The sequence below is a fragment of the Rhincodon typus genome, chromosome 19 (assembly GCF_021869965.1).
Source record: "Rhincodon typus isolate 14 chromosome 19, sRhiTyp1.1, whole genome shotgun sequence".
In the NCBI taxonomy this organism is placed as follows: Eukaryota; Metazoa; Chordata; class Chondrichthyes; order Orectolobiformes; family Rhincodontidae; genus Rhincodon; species Rhincodon typus.
Window position 1 is genome coordinate 52095999 of NC_063350.1, and position 24336 is coordinate 52120334.

The following is a 24336-nucleotide window of genomic DNA, read 5'->3' on the forward strand; positions in this document are numbered from 1 at the left end:
CCCAAACTTTTAACTCTGGTGTTCCTGAAGGATCTATCCATGGAGCCCCTCCCATTGCTCATATACGTGCTGACCCTTGGTTACATTTTGCAATAGAAGAGCATTAATTTTCAGAATTAAAGTTGTCACTGTCCAGTTCTAACTCCTTCACCACCAACTTCTCTACTATTGTTATGAGCAGAAATTTCCTCCAATTAAATAGTTAGAACACAGAAGCCATTATTTTTGGTCCCTGCTCCAAACTTTGTTTCCGAGCTACCAACTTTGACCTTCTCCATAGCAACAGCACATGTGCTGATGAAACCCTCATTCTTGCCTTTCTTAACTTTAGACTATTCCACCGTACTCCTGACTGCTTTCCCACTTTCTACCTTCCTTAAACTTGATGTCATCTAAAACTCCCTTGTCAGTATCTTAATGCCATTCTCAAATCATCCTTGTGCTCACTGACCTACTTTGGTTCCCATTCAAGCAACATCTTGATTTTACAATTCTCATTCTTGTTTTCAAATCCCTCCATGGTCTTACCCTCCCTTTCTCTGCGAAGTGAAGAAAACTTTTGACACACTTGCCCTCATTGGGCAGAATATTGAGTATAGGAATTGGGACGTCATTGTTACAGCTGTACTGGACGTTGGTGAGGCCACTTTTAAGAGTACTGCGTACAATTCTGGTTGTCTTTGTATAGAAAGGATGTTGTTCAACTTGAGAGGGTGCAGAAAAGATTTACAAGGACATTGCCAGGGTTTGAGATATAAGGAGAGGCTGAATAGGCTGGGGTTTTTACCTCCTGGAGTATCAGAGGATGAGGGGTGTGACCTTATAAAAGATTATAAAATCATGACTTGCATGGATAGGGTGAATAGTGGTGGGTAATTTTCCTATGGTGGGTGTTGTCCAAAACTAAAGGGCATAGTTTAAAAGTGAGAGAGGAAAGATTTAAAAAGGACCTGAGGAGTAATTTTTCCACACAGAGGGTAGTGCATGCATGGAATGAGCTGCCAGAGAAAGTGGTGGAGGTGGGTACAACTACAACATTTTAAAAGGCATCTGGATGGGTATACAAATTGGAAGGGTTTTGAAGGGTATGGGCCAAATGCTGACAAATGGAACGAGGTCAGATTAGGATATCTGGTCGGCACGAACGAGTGGGGCAGAGGGTCTGTTTCCATGCTGAATGACTCTATGGTTGTATCTGAGCTCCTCTAATTCTGATTTCCTGCAAATGCCTAATTTCAATTACTTCACCATTGGTAACCAGGCAATCAAATGTCTCAGTTCAAATCTTTGAAAACCCTCTTTATAACTCTCACAATCTAACACTATTCTCACTTCTCTGCTTTTAAGGACTGTCTTAAACTTACCTCTTTGATGAAATGTTTGGTCATCTGACCTAATCTCCTTATGTGGATTAGTGTCATTCTTGGTTTTGTAATGCTTCTATGAAGTGCCTTGAGATATTCTATTACATTAAAGGCACTAAATGTAAGTCGTTGCTATCACGATCTTCTCTTTTAATTTTCATTGCATAAGTTACTGAAAGTTGATTCAACTCCTTGTCAAAATAGTGTTTTTGGACCCTTAATATTATAATTCGCAGAATCTTGAATACTGCTAAAAACACTTTCAAATATTAGTTATCAAATTGTCACATATAATACACAGTACATTCTAGCACATTGTTAGTATGACCTGACACACTAACTATACATTTGCAAATGAAATAAGTAAAAAAGAAAAAAAAATCAATCTGCCAACATCATTGTCGGACTCTGTGCAATGATGGAATTTGGGTATCAAAGAATGGATTAACTTAGAGTCAAACTGGCTAACTGATCTTCAAACAAAAAAGTGAGGACAACATTTATTTGAAATATACATCAAAAATTGCTTTGGTCAAAAAATCCAGTTCAGATAATTTCTGGCAGAATATTCACATGAATAATAATGAACAGATTTGAATACTGTCTGGCAAATTTTTTAATTTAAAAAACGGAATAATAGGATTGTGTCCAAATGGTTTGATTGAGAAGTAGTTTCCTGTGCAAATACTTTTTACTTTACTGAGTACTATGAAATGATTTTCCAAAACAGTCATAGGAGCTTCCAGCACTAATCAACTTTTAAACGGGAGATGAAATTACCAAAATCATTAACTGAATATTATATAAACACGGCTTAAAAACTGGTTCAGATGTTGTAAAAAGGTGTTTCTATTGCCTTTTGGTCAAAAGCATTTCCCAAGCACCCAATTAGTCCATCAGACTGAATTTCTGCAGTAATGCATTCTCTATTAGAATGTAAACAAGCATCTAGTCAAGAGCTCTTTTTGATTATTTTTTCTCTGACATGTCTATTAGTCGTCAAACACCAATACAACTACTTTTCCAATAGCTACAATATTGTAAAAATACTAGCTCATATTATAAACTGAAACAATAAACAGATGATGAGAAAATTAGTAACAAACTGTCACTAAATATAATGCATCCAAGTGTTTCTGCATTTGTGAATTTTAAGTAGTACAGTTTGGGGAAATATTTCTGTAGATCGATTGCCAATAATTTTACCCAATTTGGCTCTAATCCTTGCCAGTAGTTTTTTTTTCTTTATGCAGTCTCCAATCTTTTATGAATGTTAAAGTTGAAACTTATGGCAGCCTATATTTAATTGCATCAATCAGCTTTCAACACCTAGCAAATCAGTGCACGTTAAAGGTACAAAAGTGTGAATCATTACAATTTAGCACTATTATTTTGTTTAGACATTATACTTCATTTCACTATGCAACTGTTAAAGTGTATCATTGAAATGAAGAATAATTGTATTTTCTTATATAACAAACTAAGCTTTCAAATAAGTCATTTATTTAGTTTGAAAGTGTCATGTAACCAACATGAATGTGTACGTCTCTCTACTGAGTCCTCTAAAGAATATCATTGATTACAGAAAGAGACAAACAAAAAAGCAAAACTATATAATAAATTAAGCCTCTGCAATGCAAAAACTCAAAACTTATACAATTGTCCATTCAACACATTAAGCCCTTTACCCCCACTAATCATGTATAAGGATGTTCCCCAATTTATTTTGGCCTTTGGGAAAGCTGAAGGCAATCAATCAATCTCCTGTGAAATTTTTCCTTACTGTACCAAAAGGAAAGCAAGATAAAAATTCCAAGATCTTCATCAAATATTATAATTCATATTATAGGCGAAAGCACACTGTTCTGGAGAATTTTAGTCTCATTTCAAATCAGATATTTATTTACCTTTCTTTTATTGAAGAAAGATAAAGGCACAATGTCACTTTAAGACAAGATGCTTTTAAGTACAGAGGAATGTTATCAAGGAAATGGTTGAACAGGAATTTATGATCTGCTAGAAAGATTGAGTCAGAAATGAGTTCAAACTCAAAGAAATTATATTCATTTTCTGAAATTACCTACATTAAAATAGTCACAATGAAAAACCAAAACAAACATCATAAACAAATAATGTCAGACAGTTTGCACTAGTGTATCATAGAATCATACAGTACAGAACAGGCCCTTTGGCCTATCTAGTTGGTACTGCCAAAAATGTACCATGACCTATCCTAGTCCCACTTTCCTGCACCAGACCTATCACCCTGAATGTTATAACACTTTGCATGCTCACCCAAGTACTTTTAAAAATGTTGAGGTTTCCTGCCTCAATTACCCTCTTAGGCAGTGCATTCCAGAACCCACCACTCTCTCTAGCTGAAAAGATTTTTCCTCAAATCCCCTCTAATACACCTGCCTTTTATTTTAAAGGCATGCTCCTCCTTCAACCAAGGGGAGAAGTTGATTTCTATTCAGTCTGCCTATGCCCCTCAATCTTATACTTCTCTATCAGTTCCCCCCTCAACCTTCTCTGCTCCAAAAGAAAACAACTCCAGTTCATCCAGCCTCTCTTCACTGATGAAATGCTCCAACCCAGGCACCATCCTGGTCAATCTCATTCTTCTTGTAGTGCAGTGACCAGAACCACAGTACTCCAGCTGTGCCCTAACCAAAGTTCTGTACAATTTCAATATGACCTCCCTGTTCTTATAATAGAACCATCCACTCTGAACTTATATGTATTATCCTAACGGGCAACCCCACTTGGTCAAAATAGAAATAACTTGTTCAAGGTATCCAAAAACAAATACCAACTATCAACTTCCTTTTTAAAGTTTGATATGTTTTAAGTTAGTAAGGTCAAAGATTTTAAGATGTTTCATTAAATTTGCATGATCATCATAATATGATCCATGGTATAAAGGTTGGAGAGGAAATGGAAGCACAGTGCGGCACGGTGGCTCAGTGATTAGCGCTGCTGCTTCACAGCGCCAGGGACCCGGGTTCGATTCCACCCTCGGGCGACTGTCTGTGTAGAGTTTGCACGTTCTCCCCGTGTCTGCGTGGGTTTCCTCCGGATGCTCCGGTTTCCTCCCACAGTCCAAAGATGTGCAGGTTAGGTGGATTGGCCATGCTAAATTGCCCCATAGTGTTCAGCGATGTGTGGATTAGGGGGATAGGTCTGGGTGGGATGCTCTTTGTGTCGGTGTGGACTTGTTGGGCCGAAGGGCCTGTTTCCACACTGTAGGGATTCTATGAGCTCCAGGCTAGGCTCCAAGCTACTTCAGGCTGACTGAAAAGCTGGAATCCAAAGAATGAAATGGGATAGGAATGGCAGTTACAACCATCCCACTCCTGACAGATGCCTTGTAGAAGACACAGGCATTAATTGTCAGTTGAGTAATATGCCACAGCATTCTCTTCTGCACTCTGGTGCTGGGCTCAACCATTATTGAGAATAGGGATGTTCATGTAGATCTCTCTTCAGTTTAATTGCCACTACCACCATTTGCAGCTGAAAAAAAATGCAGAGTTTTGACCTTGTCTATTGGTTTGTGCTAGCTATAGAATGCTCCTGCTGTTTAGTATCCTTCACCAGCTTCACCAGTTTGGCACTTCATTTTTTGGTGTGCCTGTTCCCACTCCTGGTATTTTCCTACATACCTCATTGAACCAAGGCTGATCCTCTGGCTTGATGGTAGTGATAAGATAAGGATTGTAATGATAAATTAAGGATTATGACAGACTGAGATTTTGGGTAAAGGGTAAAGTTGCCATGGTCCAAGAGGACCACAAGAGCTGCTCTGTTATCATGGAGAGACGATGTGGAGGTGCCAGTGTTGGAGTGGTTGGACAAGATCAAAAATCACATGACACCAGGCAGGGACTTTAAAGAAATTCTGGGATTTGCATTTTAATCAATCGAAACATACATCTCCTTTCTAACTGATTGATTAAAGATTTAACATGAGGGAGTCAGCCAGCCATTTCAGGCTTATTTAATACATTTGCATCAGTCGTATGATCTTTTACTTATAAATTCTGTGTCTTGATGTCTCTTACTACACATGATGAAGGAGCAACGTTCCAAAAGCTAGTGTTTTCATATAAACCTGTTGGACTATAACCTGGTGTCATGTGATTAGGGAGAGATGGTTGGTGCTGAGTTTAATTGAGGGTTACCGCACCTCAGGTAAGCAAAGTTGAGAAAGTGGAACCTACATGGTTATTTTAGGTGGTGCGGGAATTGAACCCACATTATTAGTGTCACACTGCATTACAAACCAGCCGTGCAGCCAACTGAGTTTGAGGCTATCACATGTTGCAGAATACAGTTCTGATGCTGATGACCCACAGCACCTCATGAATGCCCAGTTTTGAACAGCTATTATCGGTTGTGAATGTATGCTGTCTAGTCTGCTGGTGGAGCATGTCCTCAAGACAAGACCACTCAGGTAGGTTGAAGACAATCAGGTCAAGACAGTTGTTCCTTTTGTTATCTTCTATCACGATCTGCTGCAGGCTCTTTTCTTCAGGACCTGAGAAACTCTTGGTAAGAGGATAGTCAGTAATTAGCTGGATGCTTCCTTGCCAACCTGATGTGGTGATATGTCACTCAGTCCTGAGTCAATGTTTAGGACTCCAAGAGCCACTCTTGTCTGTACACCACTATACTGCCATCTCTGGTAGATCTGTCCTGCCCATGGAACATACCCAGGAATGGTAGCGGTGTCAGTGTCAGTGTCAGTTGAAAGGTACGATTCGGTGAGTACAGTGAACTAAGTCATTTGTTTTTGACTAGTCCGAGTTTCAGTTCTCCTACTTGGTACTAAAGAAGATTTTGCCGAGTTGTTTGGGCTGAGTCAGATATGTCTTGTCCCATTTCTAAAGTTAATGCTAGATCAGTTTTATTATTATGGTTTTGTGCAGTGGTCTGATAAGCCAGGAGGTTCTAAGTAGGCCATTGCAGAGGTAATTTAGAGTTAAATCAGTATCTGGAGTCGCATGTAGGCCAACCAAGGTAAGGACTATAGGTTTTCTTCTCTGACTAACATTGTCAGCCAGAGGGGTACAATTGTTAATCCGCTAACTTCACCTTAAACATGATCAAAACTGGTCTTTTGATCCAGACTTGTATAATAACTAACTTTATATTTGGATTTGAACACATCGCCAGCATATTAGCCCAGGTCTCTGGATTACAGCTGACAAACATAACTGCAAATGTTGCCATATGCTAAGCTGCACTTTTGTGCTCACTGCCCCTATCCCCATCCTTCCTCCTCCCCACTACTGCTGACCCAGACTTTACACTTTCAATTACTTCCTTCCTTCGCACTGCAAAAAAAAAAGTCACAGAAGAGGACTTTTGTCAATCCTCCTCCTTAGGTTCAGCATCTTACTTTTTTTCCCCAGTCTGTGTAGCACCATGGGATATTTTTCTACTTTTAAAAACACTAGATAAATGCAAATTGCATTCATTCTTCAAATAGGACTAAATAAATAGCCAAGGAATACCACGGCCAAGGGAAAAGTTTTGCAAAATCCCTATTCTTTACAATTATTTGTTGATTCCAGTGGGAATATTGTATGTATAAAACTTGGGAATTAGACAGATTGGTGGGGGCGAGGGGGAGAAACGCATGGAAGAGAATATGGTAAGTATCTTAATCTATTAGAACCCCATTGAGTTCATGACACAACCATCACCTCAAACAGACGGACACTTTACTTGAAAAACAGTTTGGAGGAACTGCCTTTTTTTTTGACAGGACTTAAACATCACAATCACATTCAGGTAATGGGGTAAGATGGTAATAATAGCATGGGGGGCTACAAACAGGATAATGTATGTTTTCCAATTATTTCCTCTATTTTTGGCACTTGATTCCCTCTGGTACTACTTCTGTCTCCATTGGTATATGCTATTATTTGTGTGTTCTGTATCTAGCAATATGATTAGCACCACAGGATTCACCCAAATGGAATTCCCCATTTTTATTTAAAGAAAAAGGACTGCCTCAAGGGTTGTCAACTATGTCAAGCTGTAAAAAAAGATGCCTACACACATTTGGGAACTGTGAAAAGGCCCTGCTCTGGATCATAACTAATAATGATAAAAGTTTCCTCCTCTCTGGAAGATGGACAGTGGGTCCAACATATTTTGTTCTATAGTAATAACCAGAACTTGAGAACACAAGGCATAATTTCAAGTTTGTTGATAACACAACAGTTGGAAATTAGGGCATTAAACAGGATAGTGACAAACTAGTAAAATGGGCAGACATGTTAGACAGGGCACAAAGAGAAATACCAAAGAAAACTGCAATTGTATTTAAATTCTACTACTTTAAAAGTGGGCAACATTGCTGATCACATGAAGCCACTGGACCCCCTGCCATTCCAACTAGTGATGAAATAAAGGGCTTGGAGACAAGCTTCCAGCTGGATCTGACAGGAGAGCAAATTAAAAAAAAATCAAAACTGTTAAATTGAAATGGATGCTAATGCTTTTACAAATGCCACTTGGAGGAGATAAAGCTACACTCTCACCTTAATGGCCTTCCAATTAGCCCATCGAGCTAGGCCATCAGCACCTGACATACCCGCCTTGGTTATTACTGAAATCCGAACTTATTGAATTATTTAACCACACAATTCTGGGATTCTAAGTTGCTGTCTTATCCTGAGAAGAGCAGCTCCAGGTCTTGATGAATGGTCTGCTTCCCCATCTCTCAATTCTTATCTCCAGAAAGAATCTCTGACTTTACCTGCTGAACTGGACTAGTTCTCCAAGTCCAAGAAATAGAGAACTGTTCCCTCAGACTGGTCTCTCCCTACAGCAATTTCCCATACAATCAGAGGGTGTAACACCTACCCACTTATCTCCTCCCTCCTCACTGTCCAAGGCCCCAGATACATCTTCTTGGTGAAGCAGCAATTTACCTGCACTTCACTCAATCCAGTCCACTGTATTCGTTGCTCACAATGTGGTCTCCTGTACATTTGGGAAGATGAAACACAGATTGGGGTCCACTTTGCAGAACACCTATGGTTCTGTCCACAAAAATGACCCTGAGCTTCCTGTTGCCTGTCATTTCAACGCACAACCATCCTCCCTGGCCAACATTTATTTCAGTCTTGTTCCAGTGCATCAGCAAAACACAATACAAGCTGGAAGAACAGCACCTCATTTTCTACTTGGGGACCCTGCAGCCCCTGGGACTCAATATAATTGAATAAGTTTAGGGCCTGAGCACCTTTTCCCATGTCTTTACCCCAATCCCCACTCACACTCTCTCTCAGCTCCATCTCCACTTGTCATATCTCCTCCCCCTTTCCCCACCCCACTGTCAGCATATATTACAACCCTCTCCTAGCTACATTCAGTTCTGAAGAAGTCACTGAACCCGAAACGTTAACTATTTCTCTCCACAGGTACTGCCAGACCTGCTGAGTTTTACCAGCAATTTCTGTTTTTGTTTCCAAGAAATTGATATTTCTAATCAACCTGTTCAGAGTCATTTTACATACTTCTGGAGCAGGGGACTTAAATCCAGGCCTCCTGGCCCATAGGGTGGGACACTACTACTACACAAGCACCCCTCAAGTCCAAGAAATATTGTTACATCTTCAACTATAATCACCTGCACCCCGGATCCCGGCAAATGAACTGCTACAAAATCAGCTAACAGACTCCTATTTGGATACTAAATGCGCTCTAAGTCCCATAAATGAATACCAATTTTTTTTTTTTTTTTTAAAGAAATTTATAAAATGTAATCTCCTGCCTTCCCTTTCTCTTCCCTTCTACTTTGTATGCCTGTGTGTATGAGTGAAGTGATTCCCTCATACTTTGAATCTTTTACTAATAGACCCTACCTTTGATTTCATCTTGGAGAACTTTGCAGTGGGTTTGTTGCTAAGCTTGAAAGTTTAAAAGCAAAAAAAAGTGTGTTTGGAGAACATGCCTGTTCTTACATCAATAAAAGGGACAGGATTTAAAAGTGAAAACATGATATCAAACAGTACAATGAGCTAGCAAGAACTGCACGTGCTGGAGTCAGAGATAATACAGTATGGAGCTGGAGGAACACAGGCTAGGCAGCATCAGAGGAGCAGGAAAGCTGACGTTTCAGTTTGGGACCCTTCTTCAGTACATTGCTGTCTCAGGCTTAAGAGGGTAGGTCTGAAGCAGTGTATAAAATGTGGAAGGAGAGAAAGGTTTTGGAGGAATGGAATTCCACAACTGAAAACCTATATGACTGAGGATGCCAAAAGAGGTAGTGAAGGAAACTGGGAGCGTGCAAGAGGCCAGAACTGGAGGAATGCAGAGATGAGTAGTAATGAGGTTAGGCCATGGAGGGATTTGAGCATATGGATGAGAAGCTTAAAATGGAGGTGTTGCTGGACTGGAAGCCTATGTAGCTAAAGATAGGGATAAGAGCAAAGAAACTAGCAACAGTGTTTTGGATGAACTCAAGTTTACAGGCTGAAAGAGGAGTGGTCAGCAAGGATAGCGTAAGAATAGTCATCTGGAGGTTGAGAGTTTCAACAGCAGATGGATTGAGACAGGGACACAAACAGGTTATATTACAGATGGCGTCAAAAGCTCAGGATACCAGCGTCACAGGGATCAATACTTGGTGCCCCAGCTATTCACAATATATATTAATAATGTAGATGAGGGAATTAAATGTAGTATTTCCAAGTTCGCAGATGACAAACTGGGACAGAGGATGCAGACAAGTACAAGGAGTTGGTAAATGCATGACAGATGAAGTATAATATGGATAAATGAGAGACTATCCATTCTGGTAGCAAAACCCAGAAGGCAGATTATTATCTGAATGGTGATAGATTGGGGAAGGGGGAGGTGCAACGAGACCTGGGTGTCCTTGTATACAGGTCACAGAAAGTAAGCATGGAGGAGCAGAAAGCAGTGAAGAAGGTAAATGGTATGTTGGCCTTCATAGCGAGAAGATTTCAGTGCAGGAGCAGAGGTGGCTTGTTGAAATTGTACAGACCCTTAGGGAGACGATACCTGAAGTATTGTTTGCAGTTTTGGTCTCCTTATCTGAGGAAAGATATTCTGGCTATGGATGGCAGGACTGACAAATAAAGATGACAATTTTAACTGGAGTAGAGAAAAATTGGGGAAAGGAATAAATCTCATAAAACCTATAAAATATGTCCAAAATGGCAGTGGTTTAGGGCTCCTGAGCCAGAGCTCCTTCACTCCTTGCTTTTATTCTCCCCCCTTTCTAAATACTTCCCATGCTTGGCCAACACCAATGGTGGCAAGCTGAACTAGTACAGACTCAAAGTGAAGCCCAACACTGCCTCGAGGTGAAGCTCAGTGCAGATTCATCTGCTCCACGTGCTTTTATTTTCTTTTCTCTTTCACTGCTTTAGAAGGACTGTAATGCTGAACTTTTAACTTTATTTCTTCATTTTTCTGATTTATACCTAAGATTTTGTACCCAGATACCTTTGTACCTAAGGTAGCGTAAACACAGGAAGGATGTTCCTGATGACTGGGAAAGCCAGAACTGGGGTCACAGTTTAAGGATGCGGGTGGAACATTTAGGACTGAGATGAAAAATTTCTTCGTCCAGAGAATGATGAGCCTATGAAATTATCTGCTACAGAAAGTGGTTGAAATCAAAACATTAAATGTTTTGAAGAAGGAATTATCGCTCTTAGGGCTAAAGGGATCAAAGGGTATGGGGCAAAAGCAGGAACATGATACCAAGTATGATTAGCAGCCATGATCAGCGAATAGTGGCAAAGATTGAAGGGCTGAATGGCCTACTCCTGTTCTCATTTTCTATGTCATCAGGGCCAGAAAGGCAAATGAAGGACTTTCATCTCCTGCAAAAATGCTGCAAACTTCCACAAAGCATAGGCACAGAAAATGTAAATCAAATCTCTTGGTCACAGCATCTGATATTGTGGCAATGGTACACTGAAATGGAAGAGGACAATCCTTCTTCCAACCAACTCATGTAACCCCAACTTCACTACATCAAACAGCAATTTGGGCATTGGGGCTACTCATGTATTGCCAGTACACACATGCCTACACTTTAAGTGGCCCTTTTGTATTTTCTAACTCCAGCTCAGTCACTTGTTCAGTTTGCCTAGACAACAGCTGATAATGGCTTGAGTTGATGTTTCAGAAATTGTTAGGTGGAACACACTGAATTGGTTCCAGAAGATCAGCAGATTTGGAGACCATTTTTCTTTGCTGGGTTTGGCTGGGAAGACTCCACTAAAACCAGTTAAGGATAGAAAGAAATCAAAGAAATGTTCCAATTTTTCACCCTGGAGTATTACTTAGTACTTGGCAACTCCCATCATTGGTGAAAATTAAAAGAAAAACTCTTGTTAATAAGGGGGTACAATCTCCACTACCATACCAGACCTCTCTAGAGGAAACATAGATGATTTAACTGTGGAATAAAACAAACATTCTGTTAGATCTCCAAAATTCCTTTCTCCACCATGCTTTGCCCTTTATCTGCAGCACAATTATTGGCTTCAAAACTAGATGCTGTGCATTTCACAGTATTTCATAACTGCTGCAAGGCTTCATTCAGGAATGTAAAACCCATTTTGGAACAAGAGTTTACTGTAATTTGGCCCCCTTAGAACATCAGGAAACTGCGCAAAGAGGTAAGATGTGTTATTAAAAAAAAAAAATTAACAATTTCAAAAAGTGAGGATCAAGTTTCTAAAAATAGACGTCATGAGACAATGTTTTTGTGGTTTCGTACACTGTAGTAATCTAATTGGCCATGTACTGCATATACAGTAAACAGTACAAGCACTTGAATATCAAAAGTAATATCAGTAATTCTTGTATAAAAATGGAATATTTGACCAAATGTTACTGTTGAGAATACCTTATTTTTGTTTTCTATGGTAACTTAGTTATGCCTAGCTATAATACTAGTATTGATTGAGTGAATGCATTTAAGGATGCATAAAAATGTCAACTGTTGTTCAAACCAAGGTTTAAGCAGTTTTGGGGTTCTTTGCCTTCCTGAATTACATAAGAACAGCAATCACTCCCACACCCTTTGATAATAATATACTTACATTCCTTTTCGTGGATAATTTATCATAGAATCCCTGCAGTCTGGAAGCAGGCCATTTGGCCCACCGAGTCCATACTGACCTTCCAAAGAGCATCCCACCCAGACCCACCCCCTACCCTATCCCTACATTTCCCACCCTAGACACTATGGGCAATTTAGCATGGCCAATCCACCCAACCTGCATATCTTTGGGCTGTGGGAGGAAACTGGAGCACCCAGAGGAAACCCACGCAGACAAGGGGAGAACGTGCAAACTCCACACAGACAGTCACCCAACAGTGGAATTGAACCCACTGTCAGGCAGCAGTGCTAACCACTGTACCATCCCCATATGAAAATACTGTTTTTAAAAAAATCTCTTAAATCAATTTTCAAGTGCACAGGAACTTGGTTCTGCTCATCAATTCCTCAAGGCGTTGTAGCTTGGATTATTAATTATATGGGAATCATTGGTGATGCTTGTGGTGTAGTGGTAATGTCCCTACCTCTGAGCTGGAAGGCCCGGGTTCAAGTCCCACTTACTCCAGGGTGTGTCATAACATCTCTAAACAGGTTAATGTTAAATATATACAGAGATGATATGTGCAAATCAGGTCCTGGCCACTCTGGAGCACAGCTTTTTCATGCTGAATTCACTATGCCATCCTTCAAGAGGAAGGAGTGTTCATAACACTTCGAAATTCTGTGTTTGCTGCATCAAAGAGTTATCTAACACAAACTTTTGAGCCAAAACATCATGTTAAAAAAATTAGACCAGTATTTAATGCTGACCTGAAGGCCCTTCCCATGCAAGACCACTTCTTCATTCTTTGCTACATAATTTAGCTGTGCTATTCTCTGCCTCTAATGCACATCATCTTGAGGCTTAACATCTCAAATGTTCTAATCAGTCAAACCAAAATGAGAACTATTCACAATGTTGTGACCACATTCTCACTAAAGGAAGTTCCAACTCAACATTTTTGTAGTTGTTATCGCTCTGCATTTTAGTAAATTTGGTCCTTAGTGGTTTTTGTCATCACTTTCAAATCCCTCCATCGTCTCCCTTCCTTTACCTCTTGTGATCTCACATTGCAATCGACACAATCACAACACAAGGGGACCGTACAACCCATCAAGTCCATGCCAACTCTGTAAAATCAAGAAACACAGGCCTGCTCCCACACCCTACTTTCTTTCCCCTTCCAGTCAATGTTCCTGCTATACTCCTTGTCTTCTACTTCCTCTACTCCACTATTGCTGCAAAATTCAAGACAGCTTTTGAATTTAGAAACTAGAGAAATTTTTAGTTATATTCGCCCTTTAAAATGAAGTTGAAAGAGTTACGAGACAATATGGAATATTGACTACTTTCCAAGCATTATATTAATTAAATTTTCCTTTTTAAAATTTCAGTATAAATTGACAATTGAACAGGATATAGAACACAAGTGAAAGGAAAGTTTACTTTGATATGGCCTTTGCAAGGAGGATAGAGTGATCCAAAAAATATATAATCTTCCAATGTGAGTTGGTAACAGCCACGGTCATTCTTATTCCTCACAGCAGTAGTGAGCCTCTTCCAACTTGAGTGATTCACAGTCGGTACCAAATCATTCAAAATTATGGACAAAAAGAAGTTGCTGGAAAACCTCAGCAGGTCTGGCAGCATCTGTGAAGAAAAAAAGTTAACAATTCGGGGCCAGTGACCCTTCCTCAGAACTCAACTCTGTTCTGAGGAAGGGTCACTGGACCCGAAACGTTGACGGATTTTTTTTTTTCTTCACAGATGCTGCCAGACTTACTGAGGTTTTCCAGCAACTTTTCTTTTTGTTCCTGATTTACAGCATCTGCAGTTCTTTTGGTTTTCTTTCAAAATTATGGGATGTTCCAAGCTGATATGTGCAAGTAATTTGCATTGTTAAGAATTGGGCTAAGTAGCACCCTTATAGATGCTTTCCTAATCTATCTTTTTAAGATGAGCCTTTGAAGTAATGCTAACCTGCTGGACCGATCCCATGTTAGAGGGTTCTTAGCCATTGCCTGACACCAATGCTGGCTACATTCATTTATAAAATAACAATCAATCAATCATTGTTTGAGATATCAGTTACATCATCCTACAACAAGTTTGTTTCTAATTATTTTCAGTGCTTACAATCTGATATTCTGTTATTAGACCTTACATGATCTGATTGACATTTGATTCATTGCAGAGAATGAAAACAAAATAGTAAATTTCTAATTACAAGAAATAATGAGAATTTGGGCAGTGAACAGAAGATGTAGATATTTGGCTTGTTTATGGGACGTAGAAGATGCTGGAAAGGTTGAATTTGTTACCCAGCCCTCCTATCTGTAGTATGTTCTTTTTGTGCTGACTGTTCTCTCACAATGCTATTAAAAATTTCCAGGGTATTGGCCTAATGACAGTGGAGGAATGAAGACATGTTCAAAGTGTTTGCAAAAGGCAAAAGAACTGCAGATGCTGGAAATCAGAAAAAAAAACAAAATTGCTGGAAAAACTCAGCAGGTCTGGCAGCATCTGTGGTCAGAAAGCAGAGTTAATGTTTCAGGTCCAGTGACTCTTCAGAATGGTGTTTACAAGATATTGCTGCTCTCACTCAATGGCAGAGGTTATAAGGGAGAATAAAGGTGCTATGAAAGTAACCTTGGTAAGTTTCAGATATGCATCCTGCAGATTTAGGATAACTGCAACCACAGTGTATCAGTGATGGAGAAACTGGAAATCAAGTCTGGTGGCTTAGCTATGGATGAAGAATATTGTTTTGTTGTGAATGACAATCCCAACAGGATTCTTAGAGCAGATGCACAAAGGAATTTGCCTCTAGGAGTCTTGAGCCACAGCACACAGACTCAGAATATCAGGTGAGCCATTTAGGACTCAGATGGAGAGGAATTTCTCAGAGGGCAGTGAACTCTCTGCACCAGAGGGCTTTGAGGCAGAGTCAGTGTATATTCAGAATTGAAATAGATTTCTACCTAGTAAAAATATTATCAAAGGGATAAGGAGACAGTGCAGAAAACAAAGGTTTTTAAAAGTATAAGCTAAGCCAATGATCTCACTGAATGGCAGGATGGGAATGGAGTAATGAATGGTCCACGCCTGCTACAATTTCTTATGTTCTTCTAATGGCGAGCTTCTTCAGTACTGTGACTGCATTCTTACAGACAAGTGCTGAGTATACCATCACATTCCTGAATTCAGCAGTCTTTAAATACCAGAATGCCAGTTCAGAGTTCTGTGAGAAATTAGACCAAGGTAGGAAAATTAGGACTGTGGTTACACTAATCCTTTGGTGATGTATTCTGGGAACTGATTTAACAAATAAAAAGGTACAAAACATTTTGTCCAGGAGAATAACCTGACATCTTTTCCCCCCACCTGTTTAAGAGATGCTATAACACACCTCTAGCAGGTGGGACTTAACCTTGGGTCTCCTGTTCCAAAGGTTAGGATGCTACCACACTACCACAAGAGACCAAGAATAACCTGATTGGCAAAGTTCTCAATTAGTTGCTGATAAAGTGTTTTGCTGGAGGTCATGGTTCAACCTCCTCTTGGTCCCATAATCCTTCCATGCTACCACTATCCTCCACCTCATCATACCAAAGTCAGAAAATAAGGGATCAGGCCTTTTTGCTCTTTCAGCCTGCTCTGCCGTTAAAATGCTTGATCTGTATCTAAACTCGATTTACCCACATTAGCTCCACGTTTCTTTTACCTTCAACCACCTGCCGCTTTTCAGAGTTTAAAATACACCCATTATCTCAGGCCTAAAAAATAAATGTTACACAGATTTGTGTACAAAACCATCTCCATAACAAGTTCCTCCAAATACAATTAAAAGCAATTATTTACTAATTAGAAACATTTTGAAAGTAGCTGTGAATGTCTAAAAACAATTTCTGAAAATAATCGCATGCTTCTGCCATTACTCATTCATTTCACAGGGTTATAGAGACGTACAGCACAGAAATAGACCCTTCAGTCCAATTCGTCCATGCCGACCAGATATCCTAAATTAATCTAGTTCAATTTGCCAGCATTTGGCCCACACCCCTGTAAATCTTTCCTATTCATATACCCATACCTTTTTAAATGTTGTAATTGTACCAGCCACCACTACTTCCTCTAGCAGTACATTCCATACATGCATTAACCTCTGAATGAAAAAGTTGCCCCTTAGGTCCCTTTTGTATCTTTCCCCTTTCACCATAAACCTATGCCCTCTAGTTTTGGACTCCCTTACCCCAGGGAAGGCAAGCGAACCAAATGCCTTCTTCACCATCCTGTCTTGTGATTCGATTTTCAAGAAACTACGAACCTGCATTCGAAGGTGTCTTTGTTTGGCAACATTCCCCAGGACCCTACCATTAACTGTGTAAGTCCTGCCCTGATTTGCCTTTCCAAAATGCAACACCTGAAAATTTAACCAAAATTAAACTCCATCAGCCACTCCTCAGCCCATCCGATCAAGGTCCTTTTGTACTTGGAGATAACCTCCTTCACTGTCCACCACGCAATTTGTGTGGAATTTTGTTCCCTTTGTTTTGGTACAAGAAATGAGAGTTTCATGTGTATGCTAACCTAAATTGTGCACATGCACATAATGAATACTCGTTTTTCCAAAAACAAAAAATTCAGATCAGAAGCAGAGACCATGTTGAAGTTTTTTCCTCTAAAAGGTCAGGGCATTGAAGCCACCAATTATAATCTTTCAGCACAGCTGCCTCAGTATGGGCTGGAGATACTTACCACTTGGAGATTAAACTTCATTTGGCATAGTACTAGTTTTTGGTTGATCATCTACCCAGATGGGCCTTGGTTTGAACATTTCAAATGCATTGCAGTCATATCATTATGTGATGATGAGAAGAAATGATGCAAAATGTTGCCTGCAAGAATAGCATACTCAAACTTAAACAGAGGTAATGTGGTGCACTGTGGTCGGCACTTTAATTTAACAAACAAATTTACATAATATGAAAATTTGAAAGCTGGTGACATTGGTCCCAAGCCATCATTAATACAGTCAAAATTACTTTTCTGAACAAGTTTGTTTTACATAAATGTGCACTTTGCAAGCATTCTACTCGAGCTTACACAAAGTTATGGAAATCAGGTAGTTATGTGAGACTGCTGTATCTTAATAGATTCACATCAGCCAGCAAAAAATGTAAACTCAGATCTGTGGAAAAGTTTCAAATTAAAAATTTCTGACTGATTCTTTGCTGCTGTGCTGACTTGATGGATAAGCTTACTATATATTGTTCTACAAAGCCACACAAACCGGGAAAAGTTCTAAATTCAGAGACTGGATTATATCGAGTTAGCTGATCTCAGTCAGTCAATCTGCGTAATGGTGAGGTTTTTAAAAAAAATGATATGGAGGAAATCTGATTCCAGTAGTTGGAGGGCATGTGGGGACACTACAAGCTGTGGTTTCATCATCAGACAGCTTGCGGATTACTACTGTCCAGGCCCAAGCCAAATAGCAATTGGAATAAAACACTAGAAAGATATCACTGTCGCAGGAAAGTACAACAGTTGTCATTTTTGGCAGGGAAAAAAAAAAACAACTAGCAGATAAAAGCTATAGACATGCAAGCATTTTGACAATGTCACAAATAATCCTCTACTATATATGGACGGTACATCTATTAAAGTTGCAATCTCTACAATAGGATCTTCTTAAAATAGATCATAAAACTTAATTTTGTTCAAGAATGATTGGAAGACCAGTGGGATTGGTTGTTTTTTTTGTACAAAGCTGTTCAAGGACATAGGAAAAAAATGAGGAAATGATCCTGTTTATAAGTTTCCAGCCTTCCAAAAAATACCTTTGAATGCTCCCGCTGTACATGTATATTTACTTTTACATACACATTTAGTTCACTTCCTGTCACTGTTCTGTAATGCAGGATGGCATTATTTCATTTCAGTTATCAAGCTTGGATGTTACATTTGTACCAAGAAATTACATTTTTATAATTATTATTAATAAACTTGTTTGCACATTTTATGACACACATCTGAGGCAGTTAAGGTTCAGGCCCAGAGATAGGGCCACTTCAATGGTGCCAGAAGACCCTCTGACAATTATTATGTTGTTGCCTTTTATTCTGGCTAGCATTAAGAGACAGACAATCTTGTTCCATCAAAATCAATAAATCAATCTCAGGTTTGATCCTTCAGAGTGGATGATCTTAGCTGTGGAGAGTGTTTTAATTGGTCTCCGTGTTCCTCAACAAGGGAAGGGAACATTCAGATGAGCCTTTGCACCCTAATGATATTCACCAACACCCTTTCCGGAAGCATAGACCTTCAGCACGTTATAGGTTATTTAATAAATATTTATGATCTGGAATGTACTGTGACTGATCTATCAGTCATCCATTACAACCATGTTGGATGGTACATTTTCTTATACCAGACATATCTGGCTCAATAATCAAACTTTGCTAACACAACTACCTCTTTGAGAATTGGAATACAAGATGACACAAAAGCAACACGGAAAAGGTAAGCATGCCAGAATCCAGACTTGGTGTTCTACATAATAAATCCCTTAATCAGTAATGGCCAGGGAAAAACACATACTGGCATTTGATTATATTTTTAAGAACAAATCAACTTATGACTTGTGGACTAAATTGCCACAAAGTGCAGTGAATACTGAAGAATCTCTGGTGAAGTAAATGGTGAAATTGTTTTACTTTCGAGATTTCCAATCCAGCCCAGCCAAACAGGAAATCTCCTTGTTTTACACCAGCCATGCAAGTGTCCCATGAAATGAGTTAAAAAGAAGAAAAATTGCATTTATGCAGTGCCTTTCAAGATGTTACAAAGCACTTTATGTCTCAAAGTACTTTTTGAAAGTCACTTTTATAAATGTGGGAAACAGAAACAAATTTGATCAAAGCAAGCTTGCATAAATTACAATGTGAAAATGCCCATTTCATATTTTACTGATGTTGGTTAAGGGATTAATCTTGGTCAGGCCAACTCCAAGAACATCTTCATAGAGTTGCATCAGCTTTTAAATCCATTCGAGTTAGGAGATGTAGCTTGAGTGTAACAATTCATCTGAAAGACTCCAAATCCAACTGTGGGTCCAGTTTAATTCTGTCGCTAATTGGCAAGTTTTACTCAAAAAGAGAAATTTCAGAAAATTAGATACCAAATTTTAAAGGGCACTTGGTTACATGTGCTTTTATAAACAGTGCAGTCACAGGGAAGTCGTCAAAGGTTTAATAAATCTTGCACTGTGTGGATTTTGGGCGATTGTGGGGGAAGCACAAAACACAAAGGGACAGTAAGAAAGGAGAAAGAGTCAAGTCAATGTGCAAGCAAGCCGCAAAAAAGATATTCAGCTCAGAACAACACATTGCAGCTGCAGACTAGGAGGATAAAGTAGTATCTTCAATCACCTCTTGAATCCAGTTATCTGAAAAGAGAAGTCGTCAGTAATGGTCTGGGAAGTGAAGACTTGGCTTGGTGTTTATTGCTGAGTTGTGGTCCAGACAGATATAGCGGAAGCTGAAAGACAGTTGTCTTTTAGTCTCATCAAATGTGCCTTCATAGGAGTGTACCTTCTTACAGTAGGTTTGATAATGATGTTTTCTTTGAAATATTTTCTTCCATATTAAGTCAATGTCCTGTCTAGGCCAGCATTTGTTGCACATCTCTAATTGTCCTTGAGAAGCCACTGCCTTGATCTAGTGAAGGCTAAGTAGTATAGGTACACCCAAGGGTGCTGATAGAAAGGGTTATCAGGATTGGACCTGACAGGACAAACCACTGCAAGTTTAGAGAATGGAGGATCAGTGAATGAAGAGTGGCAGAACTAGGTACAGTTGATATCCGACCAATAGGAGACAGTGGTGTAGTGGCAATCTCATTGGAGTTGCAATCCAAAATACCAGGGACATGGGTACAAATCCTTAAATGGCAGATGGTAACACGGGAATTCAATAAAAGAAATCTGAAATAAAGAACTGGCCTACTGGCAACCAAGTAACCACAGTTTTTCACCCTAAAACCCACTGCATTCACTAATGTTGTTTCGTGAAGGAAATCTGCTGTCCTGACCTGGTCTGGCCTATATGTGACTCCAGACCAATGTAGTTGACTCTTACCCACCTCTTCTGGCCCAGAGGGCAGGTATAGGCCTGGCAGGTGATGTCCACATCCCATTAAAGGATTTGGGTTTTTAAAAAGTTTTGAAACTTTCAAGCCAAAGGGAAGGATCCAGGTGGATCAGGAAGGCTGAAGACTGAAGAAAATGTCAGGTATACAGAGAGACTCGGAGTCGAAAAATAGACACCGAGGAAGAGTTCAGTCTCGCATCAATATTCAGAATCAAGACGAAATGATGATCCAGGCCTTTTCTAAGGGCACACTTTCATGGCCACAGGGGCAGGTTAGAGGGACAGAGGATTTTAAATGCAAGGTGGCGTAGAGCAAGTTTGGATAGAAACTTGAAAATCAGGAAAAAAGCAGAAGAGGAAGCTAGAGAGAGCTTGCTGTATATAAAAGAGTTGTTGGCATTTGCCACTCTAATTTTGAAAAGGAAGACTTTTTTTTTAAAAGCCATAACACTAGATAGGATGAAGGGGAGCTGTGGAGCAGGTCATTTCTGCAACAAAGTGCATCAGTGTTGTTGAAGATAAAAGTTGAAAACAACATGTACAGTATTAAATAGTAGAGAAGATGTAGTTTGACAATTAGAGAAGACAAAATTACAATATGAAATCAGTACTTATTAAAACAAAAAAGTTTAAGAAATTCTATGTTTAATTTAAAATCTTTTGAAATTTCTCCTTTTCAATTTTGAAATATGGTTAACTAGCATAGTAGTAGTGTGTAGCTACTGACCATTTCTCCTCACTGTTGACTTTTTAATCCCACAGTTTTTCTTAGCAGCCAGTTCATTTGGCAGTAGCAAAGCCCAAGAAGAAAACTGGACCAATTGTTACTGGAACAAAAATTGAAATTATTAAAGCAGACACATGCCCATGTAGCATGCCTGAAATTTCGGTGTCCAATGTCCAATGTGGAGGTCTTTTGAAGCAAGCTTTTGGTGAACCCAAGATAACAAGGTGTAGAGCTGGATGAACACAGTAGGCCAAGCAGCATCAGAGGAGCAGGAAGGCTGACATTTTGGGCCTAGACCCTTCTTCAGAAATGCCACTCTGGTTTCCGTGTCAAATTTTGCATTTGGCAAAAATCACATTCCGAGCCAGGTTGGACTGTTAACAAGCCATTTAACAATCAATAATGATAGTCAATAGGGAACTCACTATTCTCTAATGAGAATCTCACCACACATCTGGAGGAAAGTTTACAAGATGCTGTGAGGGCTCTTGTGATGCAGTGGGAGCGAGAGCCAGGAGGCCCAGGCTCAAGTCCCACCTGCTTCAAAAGGTGCATGATAACATCCCTGAACACATTGATTAGAAAATATCTACAAAGTACAGCATTATGATCTTGACATCAAGATGGGCTTCACCAAACATCTCATCCAATTCGACCACTCATCGCACCATAGCCCACATTGCTCAGAGCTTTTAAATGATCCCATGAGTATATGCTTTTCTTAAAAAATGTCTAATTGGTCTGTGGGACTGCACAAGAGTAATTAGCATACTTGTTTTAAGTAAGCTGTATACCCTGATCTCAGTCCAAGGAAGGTTTATTAAATGGATGCCTCTGCTGCAGAGGCATCTGTGGGAGCTACAAAGAATGGATTTAGCTTTTCCTTTCCCCCTCCCGAGTGACTCTGGAGGTGGTTAAGGCTCATTTAGGCCTTTGCATCAGATAGACAGTTGTAAAGTGTGGCAATAGGAATGGGAAATGGAAGAGAAGCTGAAGGGAGTGTCAGTTATATGCATGTGGTATTGGATATATTTCTGGTTAATGTCCCCTAGGAGCAGCTTGTAAAGGGAGGTTCGTGGTACACCACAGACTATTCTGTGGCCATAGGATGGGATCACATTTGAGGCTATGTAATGTGGATGATGCAGAAGTTAATAGAACTATGAGCAGTGGCACAGAATTGTATTCTGAAGGTGGAGCTCAAACGGATGGAATGATCAATATTGGCGAAGAAGCAAAAACAGTTAAAAGGAAAGTATAGCAGGCTGTGGCTGCAATCAGATAATCACTGGCATGGGGGAATAGATGTCAGAATGGAGAAATTCAAACAATCAGCAGCATAGCAGTACTTGGGTTAAGGCAGCACATGTCAGGACTTTCAGGAAAATTGGAAGGATGCAGAACTAGAAGGTGAAGAATCTGAGAATACATTGAGAACAGGAAACAACATTTTTATTTGTAAGTGTGACTGGCAAGGCCAGCTCTCATTGCTCTTAAACATTTGGTAGTGAATTGTTTTCTTGAAGCACTGCAGCCCATATGGTGTAGGAAAGCCATTAGAGAGTGAGTGAGGCTTTTGAGCCAGTGACAGTGAAGGAGTGGCACTGTGCTTCTAAGTCTTGCAGGTGGCTCCCATACACTTACTGCCCTTGACCCTTCAGGTGGTAAAAGCTAAATTTTGCTGAAGGCAGCTTGGAAAATGCTCCAGGACATTTATTATAGTCCACACTGGTGCCACAATTGACATTTAAAGGTGGTGGATGGAGTGCTCATCAAGCAGACTCCTTTATCTTGGATGGTATAGAGTTTCTTGAATGTTTTGCAGCTATGCTATTGTATCACATTACTGATGTGTACCTTGTTTTTTGGGAGTCAGGAGGAGAGTTGGAATTCTTAGACTCTGACCTTTTTTTCAAAAAAGCCAGAGTATTTATATGATTGGACCAGTTAGTTTTCTGATCAGTGGCAACTCCTGGGAGTTTGATAGTGAGAGAAATTCAACAATAGTATTGCTGTTCACTGCCAAGGGAAGACAGTTAGATTCTCTTTTATTGGAGATGGTACGGCTTGGCACTTATATTATGCAAAAGCTATTTGCAATTTATTAATCCAAGCCCTAGTGTTGTATAATATGTTTTGAGAATCTAATTAAGCAATGATTGGGGGAAGCCTGGTGATATCAACATTTACAGGGCTGAAGAGAAATTAGGGGTTCAAGGGTAAGAGTCAACAATAAATTCATGATGATACAGTACTTGAGAGTAGATAGGCAGCAGCCTCTAAATCTTTACCAACAGTATTCTTCATCCATCTGGTACATGCTGTCCAGGCTGATAATATTAGAAAAAATGAAAATATAAAACTTAATATTTTCTTCCCTTCTTCCTCAGTTTCATATTTATCATACCACATATCTCATAAGATTGTTGTCATATTTTGACCAACTATAGTTACAAAATCACATCAGCATGGTAGCCACCAACCTTTCAAAACAAAACTGTACATAAAAAACTTTTGATGAATAATAAAAAAAGCGGTATTTCCGTCCAACAGTTTCTATACCAAAAGCTCATTATCCAATTGTGCCATGAGAAAAGGAGCTAAGGCTCCTTTCTACAAAAGGAGGGAAATAAGTTGGCAAATCATCTTGATCGTAGATGTCTCATGCAGGATTTGGTGAGAGGCCTGTCGTTCAGTCATAGAGTCAGGAGTTATACAGCAGATCCTTCAGTCCAACTCTTACATGTCAACCAGATATCCCAATCTGATCTAGTTCTATTTGCCAGTATTTGTCCCATATCACTCTAAACCTTTCCTATCATCATATACTTGTCCAGATGCCTTTTAAATGTTGTAATTTTAACAGCCTCCACCACTTCCTCTGGCAGCTCATTCCATACACGCCCCACCCTCTGCATGAAAATGTTGCCCCTTAGATCCCTTTTATATCTTTCCCCCCCTTACCTCAAAACTGTACCTTCTGGTTT

General features: G+C 39.6%; 1 protein-coding gene across 1 annotated transcript in view; it reads right to left on the reverse strand.

The window, feature by feature from the left end:
- Positions 1-24336, reverse strand: part of LOC109937847 (guanine nucleotide-binding protein G(s) subunit alpha) — a 286905-nt gene that overhangs the window by 191819 nt on the left and 70750 nt on the right. The gene's annotated exons all lie outside the window — the stretch shown is intronic.